Consider the following 9,193-nt stretch of genomic DNA (forward strand, 5'->3'; position numbering starts at 1 on the left):
TCTTTCATCTTCTGATTCATGCAAATCCTTGATTTTGACCAATTTTTTTAGTCATTTTTACGTTCTGTTTTGAAAAATGTCTTAGCCCATAACGGTATTTTATCTTATGTAATTTTCTAGAAGTTTTATTATTTTACTTTTCACGTTTAGGTCTATAATTCACCCGGAGTTTTTTTTGTTTGGTTTGATTTGGTGTGGGGTTGCAGAGGTCAAGTTTCTTATGGGTGTACACATGACCCCCCGGTCTTTACTAAAAAGGACATCCTTCCTGCTGTTCCGCACTGCCACTCTGTCATACAGTAAGCGTCCATCTACAATTACCTGGACGTGTCTGGATTTTCTGTTCTGCTGTCAGAGACCACACTGTGTGGTCAGCCAAGCTTTGTAACATGTCTTGAAATCCAGTAACAAGTCTCCAAACTTTGTTCTTCTTCAAGGTCGTCTTGGCTGTTCTTGGCCCTTTACTCTCTCGTCTCAATTTTATTTTTTAAATTTATTTATTTTTGGTCGCGTTGGGTCTTTGTTGCTGCGTGCGGGCTTTCTCCAGTTGCAGTGAGCAGGGGCTACTCTTTGTCACAGTGCGCGGGCTTCTCATTGCGGTGGCTTCTCTTTGCAGAGCACGGGCTCTAGGCACACGGGCTTCAGTAGTTGTGACGCACGGGCTTAGTTGCTCTGCGGCATGTGGGATCTTCCGGGACCAGGGCTCGAACCCATGTCCCCTGCATTGGCAGGCATATTCTTAACCACTGCACCACCAGGGAAGTTCCTCTCTCGTCTCCATTTTAGAATCTGTTCATCAACTTCTATAAAATAGTGCTGGATTTTGATTGGGTTTGTCCTGAATCTACAGATCAATTTTGAGAGAAATGGGCATCTTTGCAGTCCACTAACGTGGAACATCCCTCCATTTACTGAGATCTTTCACTTTGGAATTCAGGATTTTTTGGATTTGAGAAAAGTAACACATGCACTACCTACGCCTCCAGTGGCATCTAGGGAGGTAAGAGTCCTACAGCCAGTCAGTCATACACGTCTGCAGTGAGACATGAACATGCACAGCTAGAGAATATGCAGAGCCACATACACATGTGTACAACACACACACACACACACACACACACACATACACACACACATACCTCCTGTAAATGACTTCACTTTAGTTCGGGTCAGGGTCACCATCCATTAAATAATAGAACCACTCCTGGTTTTCAGAGCATTTCAGATTTCCCGACCTGCATTGGGAGGGGCCTGCACTTTGCACCTACGGGGACATGTCTCCGTAACTGTCACTCCGTCACGGCAGACCCCCTTCCTCTGGCGGTCTGTGAGCATGTCAGTGTGATTCACTCGTCCACACCCTTCCAGGCAGGCTGGGACACAGACCCGGGTTTCACGGCATTTCCCACTGAACAATGATCATTTTACACAAAAAAAGAAAGCAGCATAATTTGCAGATAACCCCCAATGGGAAACTTGGCAACTTAATTAAAAGCAGCTCTTGAGATCTTCAGTATTTTATTTTTCATAGAGACAATTCTGGAACCCAACAGCCTGTACCAAGGGAGAGGCAGGCAGCCGGTTAATCCTTAGCAGGACTTTTCTGGAAACACACGAAAGTTGGGCTGGATAATTTGACTTGCACCAATAACCCCAGGAGCTGTTAAGGGAGAAATCCGTAGAAACACTGACCCTATAGACTGAGCTTCCTGTCCAGATCCCCCCTCACTGACGTCTCATTGTACTTCCCTGGCTTCATCCCGGTACCGGTGCTTCCCACATCGTTTGTTTGTTTCTGTCCTTGGCCACGGAGAGAATATTCCTAAGCTAATGGTCCTTTAAAGCTTTTGGAATTTTAAGCTTGTTCAAGCTTCTTGTTAGTAAACTACTGAATGATATTTAGGTTTAGATTAAATCCAAACTCCTATTCAAGGACCACATCCTAAAGGTAATTTTTGGAGCCATCAGGACATGAGGTTTTTCTAGATTCTCTGAGTGTTTTGGTGTCTGTATCTACTTCCTGGCTTAACGGTGTGTCTTAGCCTGGAATCCCCATCAGAGCCTGGGCCAGCAGCTTCCTTATGCAGAGCGTCTTGACGATTTAGATCCAAACTGTTACTACCCGGTGTTCTTGGCTCCAGAATCCATCTTTGCATGGCTCTGGGTCTCAGGTTTTCAAGGAACGGTCCACCTTTGCCAGATGGCCTGGAACCATACTTAAGATGACGGTTCCACACACAGACCCCCCCGGGTACCAACTGGGGATCTTTGGGGGGACAGGTCAGAACAGCCGAGTATAGCTGAATTGTCCTCACAGGCGGGCAGTTCTAGAATCTCTTTACAGGAGGGCAGTTATGTAGCTGGGAGAGAGGGCAGGGGCCTGCCACGGCGCTCCTGGCAAGTGCTCTGTTGTTACTCAGATCCTGTAGATCTGGGGTGGCCCAAGCCCCTGGCACACTCCTGCTCAGAGCTCTGGCTCAAGAGATGACGAACGCAGCCCTCCAGGCCTCCTTAGGGAGTCTTGGTGAAGGGAGGGCCCCAGACCCAGGACTCCGACACCTTTTCCCAGGGCTGTGTCTGAGCCTGATGTGAATCAGGGTTGCCGGTGCCAGACAGGGTCGGGATGGCATGCTAACCTTGAGTCCAGTTGTGAAGGTGGAGCCCAAGCTGGTGAGGGGACAGCAGACCTCCTACTGTGAGGAACAGCCATGCTCATCCCTGGTGGGGGGGGAGCCCATGTGTGTTACTCTGACTGCACAGTGACACCATCTGGGGACACTCCACGGGTTGGTGACTTCTCTCTCTGAAGTTATTTTCCTCCCTCCGTCTACAAAGATCTTAATATGCTGCAGGGAGTTTGTGTAAAATGGAAATGCCATCCAGGGCGTCAGGTACGTCTGTGTTTAAGAACTTTCCGGTGGGCGCAGCAGGAAGTGGCATCGTGCTCCTGGGAAGTGACCACACCTCGCGGTGCTGGGGTGAGTGGACCACTAGTGCCTTGGTTTCCCGTAACGTCTCTCGACGACCCTTTCATTCAGAGTCCGACAAGGTGGCAGCACTCATGTCGACCTTTGCTTTTGAATATAGAGCGGCTTTCTTTGGACGACGTGGGTAAATCAGTCTTTTGATGGTCAACAGGTACTTAAATATCCCAAGGTTGTGGTATTTGCCATTATAACAACGTCTTTGTCACAATCAGGGAAGTGTCTGTTTATAGAGCGGGTTAATTTGTGAGAAAAGATAATGAGCTGCCGTGCAGACACAGGGTACAGCTCTGCCCCACGGCGCTTCCTTTGCAAGTGGTTCACGGTCTGTGTCTGGAACTAGTGCGATTTTATGTCATGCGCTCTGCTTATGGAGTTTTGCAAAGTGGTATCTTCTACTCTTATGAATAATGTATGTATCAATATGTATATTTAAAACATCATGATGCACACATACAGATACTTTAAAATATTCCTGTAGAGTCACGTGATTATGGGTGTTTGTTGTAATTTCCATCTGTAGTTTTATCAGATAGGCTTGCAGGTCATAAGAAGTGAGTGGACTAATATATCATGTCCATGTTTTCTAAAAACAGGAATGAGTTTACCTAAGAAGAAAATTTTTTGATGTAAATATATATTTAAAGCACCATTAAAAACAGTAGCCGGAGGATAATACACCTTAGACAATCAATCCTATTCAGCTGGTTCCGGAAGACTCTGGAAACATTCCCAGGAGACGGGATCAAAGGCCGCTCTTTTCGAAATTTTAATGTACTTGTCATCCAGTAGAGACGTTGCAGGTAGCTTCCTCCAACGCAAGGTCAGTTGTAGAAATTAACCACAGGTGACCTGGAAGCAGTTGATGGTTTTTAACCAGAGGTTTCGAGCAACCAGCTTCGATGATTTTCTAGCTGAACGGGCTGGTTCGTGGGCCCTGTGTGGACACACATGTGGGTGCCATCCCCTATGACAGAATTCTATGAAAGCCACACAGACAGGCTCTGGAAACGGGATGCAGAGCACGTCCCAGCTCTGTTTATATCTTGTTGCTGTCTGGTGTCCCGAGGCCCACCTACTGCCTCCTGTTTCCTGTTCATGCACGAAAGGGTTTGTGACCTGAGGTTATGCAACGCCTCCGCCAACAAATATCCATAGTCTTCCGCGTGTGCATCGTTTCCGTATTTCTGAGAGAGATTCAACACCTTTTGTCACGACCCATAACGTCGGACATGACTCAGTTCAGTCCATTCTTTTAATTGGTTTATTTTTAGTTTTATTTATTTTTTGTTTTGCGGTATGCGGGCCTCTCACTGTTGTGGCCTCTCCCGTTGCGGAGCACAGGCTCCGGACGCGCAGGCTCAGCGGCCATGGCTCACGGGCCCAGTCGCTCCGTGGCATGTGGGATCTTCCCGGACCAGGGCACGAACCCGTATCCCCTGCATCGGCAGGCGGACTCTCAACCACTGCGCCACCAGGGAAGCCCCTTAATTGGTTTATTTTTAGATAAAGTTTTATTTTAGAACAGTTGTAGACTTATAGAAAAATTGCAAAGATAGTACAAGCAATCCCCATACATCCCACATCCAGTTTCCTTTATTAGTAACACTCTGTATTGGTTTGACACACTTGTTGCAATTAATGAGCCAATACTGATACAATTGATATGAACTGAAGTGCATGCTTTATATTTTAGTTTTCCTCTGAGGTCCTTTTCCTGCTCGGGACCCCACATTACACTCAGTCATCAGGCAGGTTAGAGCCTTTTCCTTTGTTCCAGGATTCGGACTACCAGCATCTTAAGATCATGTCTATGTCTCAAGCATCTACTGACGGGGGCTCGATTAGAGAAGGCAGACTAGACCACGAGGCAGCAAAAGAGGCAAATGCCAGGATCCACAGCGCGTTACTGTTTGTGCATTTCATCATCCCTCAGGCGGTGAGCTCAGGGAGTCAGAGACTTCTCAGGGTCCCCAGGATGCCCAGCAAGGGACTGTCTGGCTTCATCCTTTCATTATGCTCATTAGAGACAGGTGTCTTCCACTCAGTTTCTTTATAACAGAGAATCCTCCTCTGTTCCCGTCTTACAAAAGGATGATGTGCAAATCTGTGTACTGGGGCCCGAGTTCAAATCCTGCTTCTCCCTGGCCTCCCCGTGCCCGGCCTCCTTGCTGAGGACGCAGGTGTGACTGGTGTGGGCACACGCTAGGGAGCTCTGAGGGCTGGGGCTGTACTGCCTTTCCCGTGCGCCCAGCATGCTGGGGTTCACAGAGCCTCGTTCAGAAGTTGGCTTAAAATCAGAAAGTTTAATCATAGAAACTTGTGTTTAACAGCAAAACCATATAATTATTATTACAATTATTAGTTATTTAATAATTAATAACTACTTAGTTACCTATATACAATGGAATATTACTCAGCCATAAAAAGGAACGAAATTGGGTCACCTGTAGAGACGTGGATGGATCTAGAGACTGTCATACAGAGTGAAGTAAGTCAGAAAGAGAAAAACAAATACCGTATATTAACGCATACATGTGGAACCTAGAAAAATGCTACAGATGAACCGGTTTGCAGGGCAGAAATACAGACACAGATGTAGAGAACAAACGTACAGACACCAAGGGGGGAAAGTGGTGGGTGGTGGTGGTGATGGTGGGATGAACTGGGCAGTTGGGATCGACATGTAGACACTGATGTGTATAAAGCTGATGACTAATAAGGACCTGCTGTATAAAAAATAAATAAAATAAAATTCAAAAAAATAATTAATAACCACTCAGTGATTTAATTTGGTGGGACTGTTGCTAGGTGGGTGATTAGGAGTAACCACAGGTTGAAGGCACCCTTGAAGCAAGCGTGGCACCTTTGCCTTTGCCTTCAGGGCAGCTCCTGAGGCTGGGCTGAGGCTCCCTCTGGGCAGCGGGAAGCGGGGCTGGAGCAGCTGGACCGGACGCCTCCCTGGGCCCAAGCCCTGGCAGCGCTGAGGGGCCGCAAGCCTGTGGGCACTCTGGATGCGGCAACAAGTCCAGCTGGTTTTTCCTATGATTTATTCAGTCAGCATAACTCCCAAAGAAATGCATCTTTGGGCAGAAGTTTTTCTTAACAATAGGAATGAGAGCAACAGGGAGAAACATTTTCTACCCAGTGACACTGTTGGAAATGCTTCCCTGCTTCATCCAGCTATCGAATTTCATTTCTGTTTCTTACAACCAAGAGGATTCAGCATAAAAAGTCATCCATTTGAAAGGAATTTTCCATCAATGTCATTCCGGGAAGGTGAATTAGGCAATGACAATTGTGAGAAATACTCTTAATGTCGGCATTGTATCAGTTTTAGCCAATCTCGCCACAAGATTAAGGTGACTGCATTGCTTTTGTTTTATTTTCTACGTTATGTTTCATGACAGAAAATCAAAAGGAGAGAATGGGTCTGAAGACCGCGTTTGGTTCACGTACTAGGGAAGAGGCGTCATACATCTGGGCGTTTCTTCAGACTTTTAGGCATAAGGCCAACACCTCTCTCTCTAATAAGAGTCAGAATCTGGATACCTATAAACCGTCTGACAGTGTTGGAAATGCTGTGCAAATACCCATTTTTAGCAGGGGCTCGCGTCTCTCCCTGAGATGAAGCCATCCATGGACCAGGCTGAGTTAGTGTTGGGAGACAGTTCTCAGTGGATTTCTCCTGTTTCCACCCACCCTGTGGGTGGAGTGCTGGGTGCCCTGTGCTCTAGACCAGCTTTTCAAGAATGTCTGCAGCCTGGGCGTGAAGGGCATCCACCCCGGGGAAGGGGCAGGCCGGCTCCCTGCCCGTCCTAAGAGACTCGGGTGCCCTAGCTCAGGGTACCTCTCCTGTGTGTGCAGGTGTCGCCTGTGCGGACGGGGCTTGGAGACCTGGGGCCAAAGGCTGGGCCTCTGGCCTTTGGTGCAAATGATGAGCTGTTCTCCATCTCTGACCGGGGAGCATGTGTGTCCTACTGGCGCCCTGAACCCCGGAGCCTGTCCCGGGCAGCGTGTGAGCTTGTGGGCATGTGGATGCCTCAGTGCGTCAGAGCTGGTGACAGGACCTACCAAGTTCTAGGCACAAACGTCATGCGTTTAAACTACAAAACACCCCGATGCTGTTTACAATGTGTACAACCTCAGTGGTCTTCCCCCTTCGTCCAGATGGGAAACCTGGTTCAGCAAGGTCGGCGACGGCCCAAAGGCCACAGCAGGTGGCCTCCCTCACCCTCTCTGTCTTGTGACGAGCTCCCAGGAGACGCAGAGGGAATGTGCATGTGAAATGAAGGGGGGACCCGAAGGGCGCAGCTCAGGGTGGACGGAGGTGAGGGCGTCCAGCTCAGGCTGAGGGGACACTACTGAGTAGCCACAGGACAGTGGGGATGAGAAGGGGCTGCGTGCGGGCCGGGTGGGCCCCCGGGCAGTTCCCTCTGGCCTGGCTCCGCCTGGGAACTCACACAACACGCGTCCCTGTGACCTCCTGACCAGGGCAGGTGGCTCTGCTGTTTCCAGGGGCCCTTGTCACCAGACAGACCCTGCTGACTCAGGGGCCCCGCGCTCTGGTTTCTGGGGAGTCGCGTGCTCTGGGGACGCCCCGGTGCTGAGGGTCGCCCGCCTTTCAGCCTGGAAGCCCAGCCCTTCCAAGCCCACTTGGGTTGGGCAGATTTCTCTGCTGTTGGTGACCACAAGATAAGCATGGAAATCAAACCAGAGAACCAAGGTCGAGGTGAATGCTTTGATGTTAACGTGGCTGCTGCCAGGACAGATGTTGGGATGAGCGGTGCCAGGACACACCCCCCTCCCCCATGCGGGTGACCCTCAGAGGTGGCCTCAGACCACAGGTCACACCGTGAGGCCCGGGCAGCTCCCAGACTCCAGCCCAGAGAGCTGGGAGCTCAGTCGCAGGGCTTCCGTGGATGTGGGACTCTTGCCCGCCCAGACTCGTGCAGTGGGAAGTGGAGCCACCCGAGCCACGGACACACCAGTGACTGGGCCACGGTGCCCTGCAACAGGGTGCCCTTGACACACACGTCTACACAGCAGGCAGGGACAGGAACAGGCCAGCCACCAGAGCCTGGAGGAGACAAAGGATCCCCCTGGGAGCCTGGCCCTGCAACGCCTTACTGCTGTGTGAGAGCATGAGTTTCTGTCATTTTTAGCCAGTTTTGTGGTCCTTTGTTTTCCAGCCCTAGGATCCCATCTGGGGTGGTGGGACTGCAGCCTGGCCTACAGACCAGGGCCTGCGAACGAAGCACAAATGAGGTGATGAGAGGAGAAGAGGAACTGGCAGCCCTGAGGCAGATTCGACCCATTTGCAAGTGTCTGGAGTATTTTGGCTGGTGAGTTTGGGGGATGGGCGTCCACATTAGGACATGGCGGTTGTCGCCAGAGCCGTGGTGTGGAGTTCAGGGTTTCCTAAACTCGGTTCTGTGGTCCACACTGGCGAACCGCACAGACTACACTCCTCTCCAGGAGAGGCACGAGGCTCCTTAGCTCATTCAAGGCTCTGACAAGTCCTGCAGCGCAGAAACGCAGCTTAACTTCCCCGAGTGTTCCCCTAAATAATTCCCAGGCCCACGCCCTTGCCTGTGCTGCCTTCTCTACTTGATCAACACATTCTTTCTAGATGTGAATTACCTGGGGGAGCAATCAGAGCAAGAACTTAAGCTGGAGGGTGTTTCACCTGGAGATTGTGACTATGGGTCAAAACAAACTAAAAATTAAATGGTCCAACACTGAAATTCAAAGTTGGTCAAGGATTGCTTTGGGAAATACCACTCTGTTGATTTTGCCCTCGAATTTAAGGAATATCTAATACAAAGTCATCTAGGCTCTGACCGTGGACCGCAGCAACCCAGCTACGGTTTAGACTGAAATCCGGGTATAAGGAGGAGTCGGTACCAAGACAAAGCTCTTTTCAAAGCAGCCTTGGCACTGAAAGTGGTACCAGCAACCACTCGGAAAGCACAGATCTTTCAACCAACAGACGATGAGATGTAGCTGTTTCTTGAATGACCAAAGATCTGATGGCTCGGAACAATTTGAAAAGTAGAAACTGGGGAATTATGATGTACCCTCTGACACAGCACGCTTGGTTTGGAGGGGGATCCAAATCACATCAGTGACATTCCCTTTCTAAAGAGACCTCTGAGCAAAATGCCCCTGAAATGGTACCTGTCACTCACATCCATCCCAGGAGGGAG

This window comes from Monodon monoceros, unplaced genomic scaffold, assembly GCF_005190385.1.
Source record: "Monodon monoceros isolate NGI ecotype Baffin Bay Population unplaced genomic scaffold, NGI_Narwhal_1 Super_Scaffold_1, whole genome shotgun sequence".
NCBI classification, from domain to species: domain Eukaryota; kingdom Metazoa; phylum Chordata; class Mammalia; order Artiodactyla; family Monodontidae; genus Monodon; species Monodon monoceros.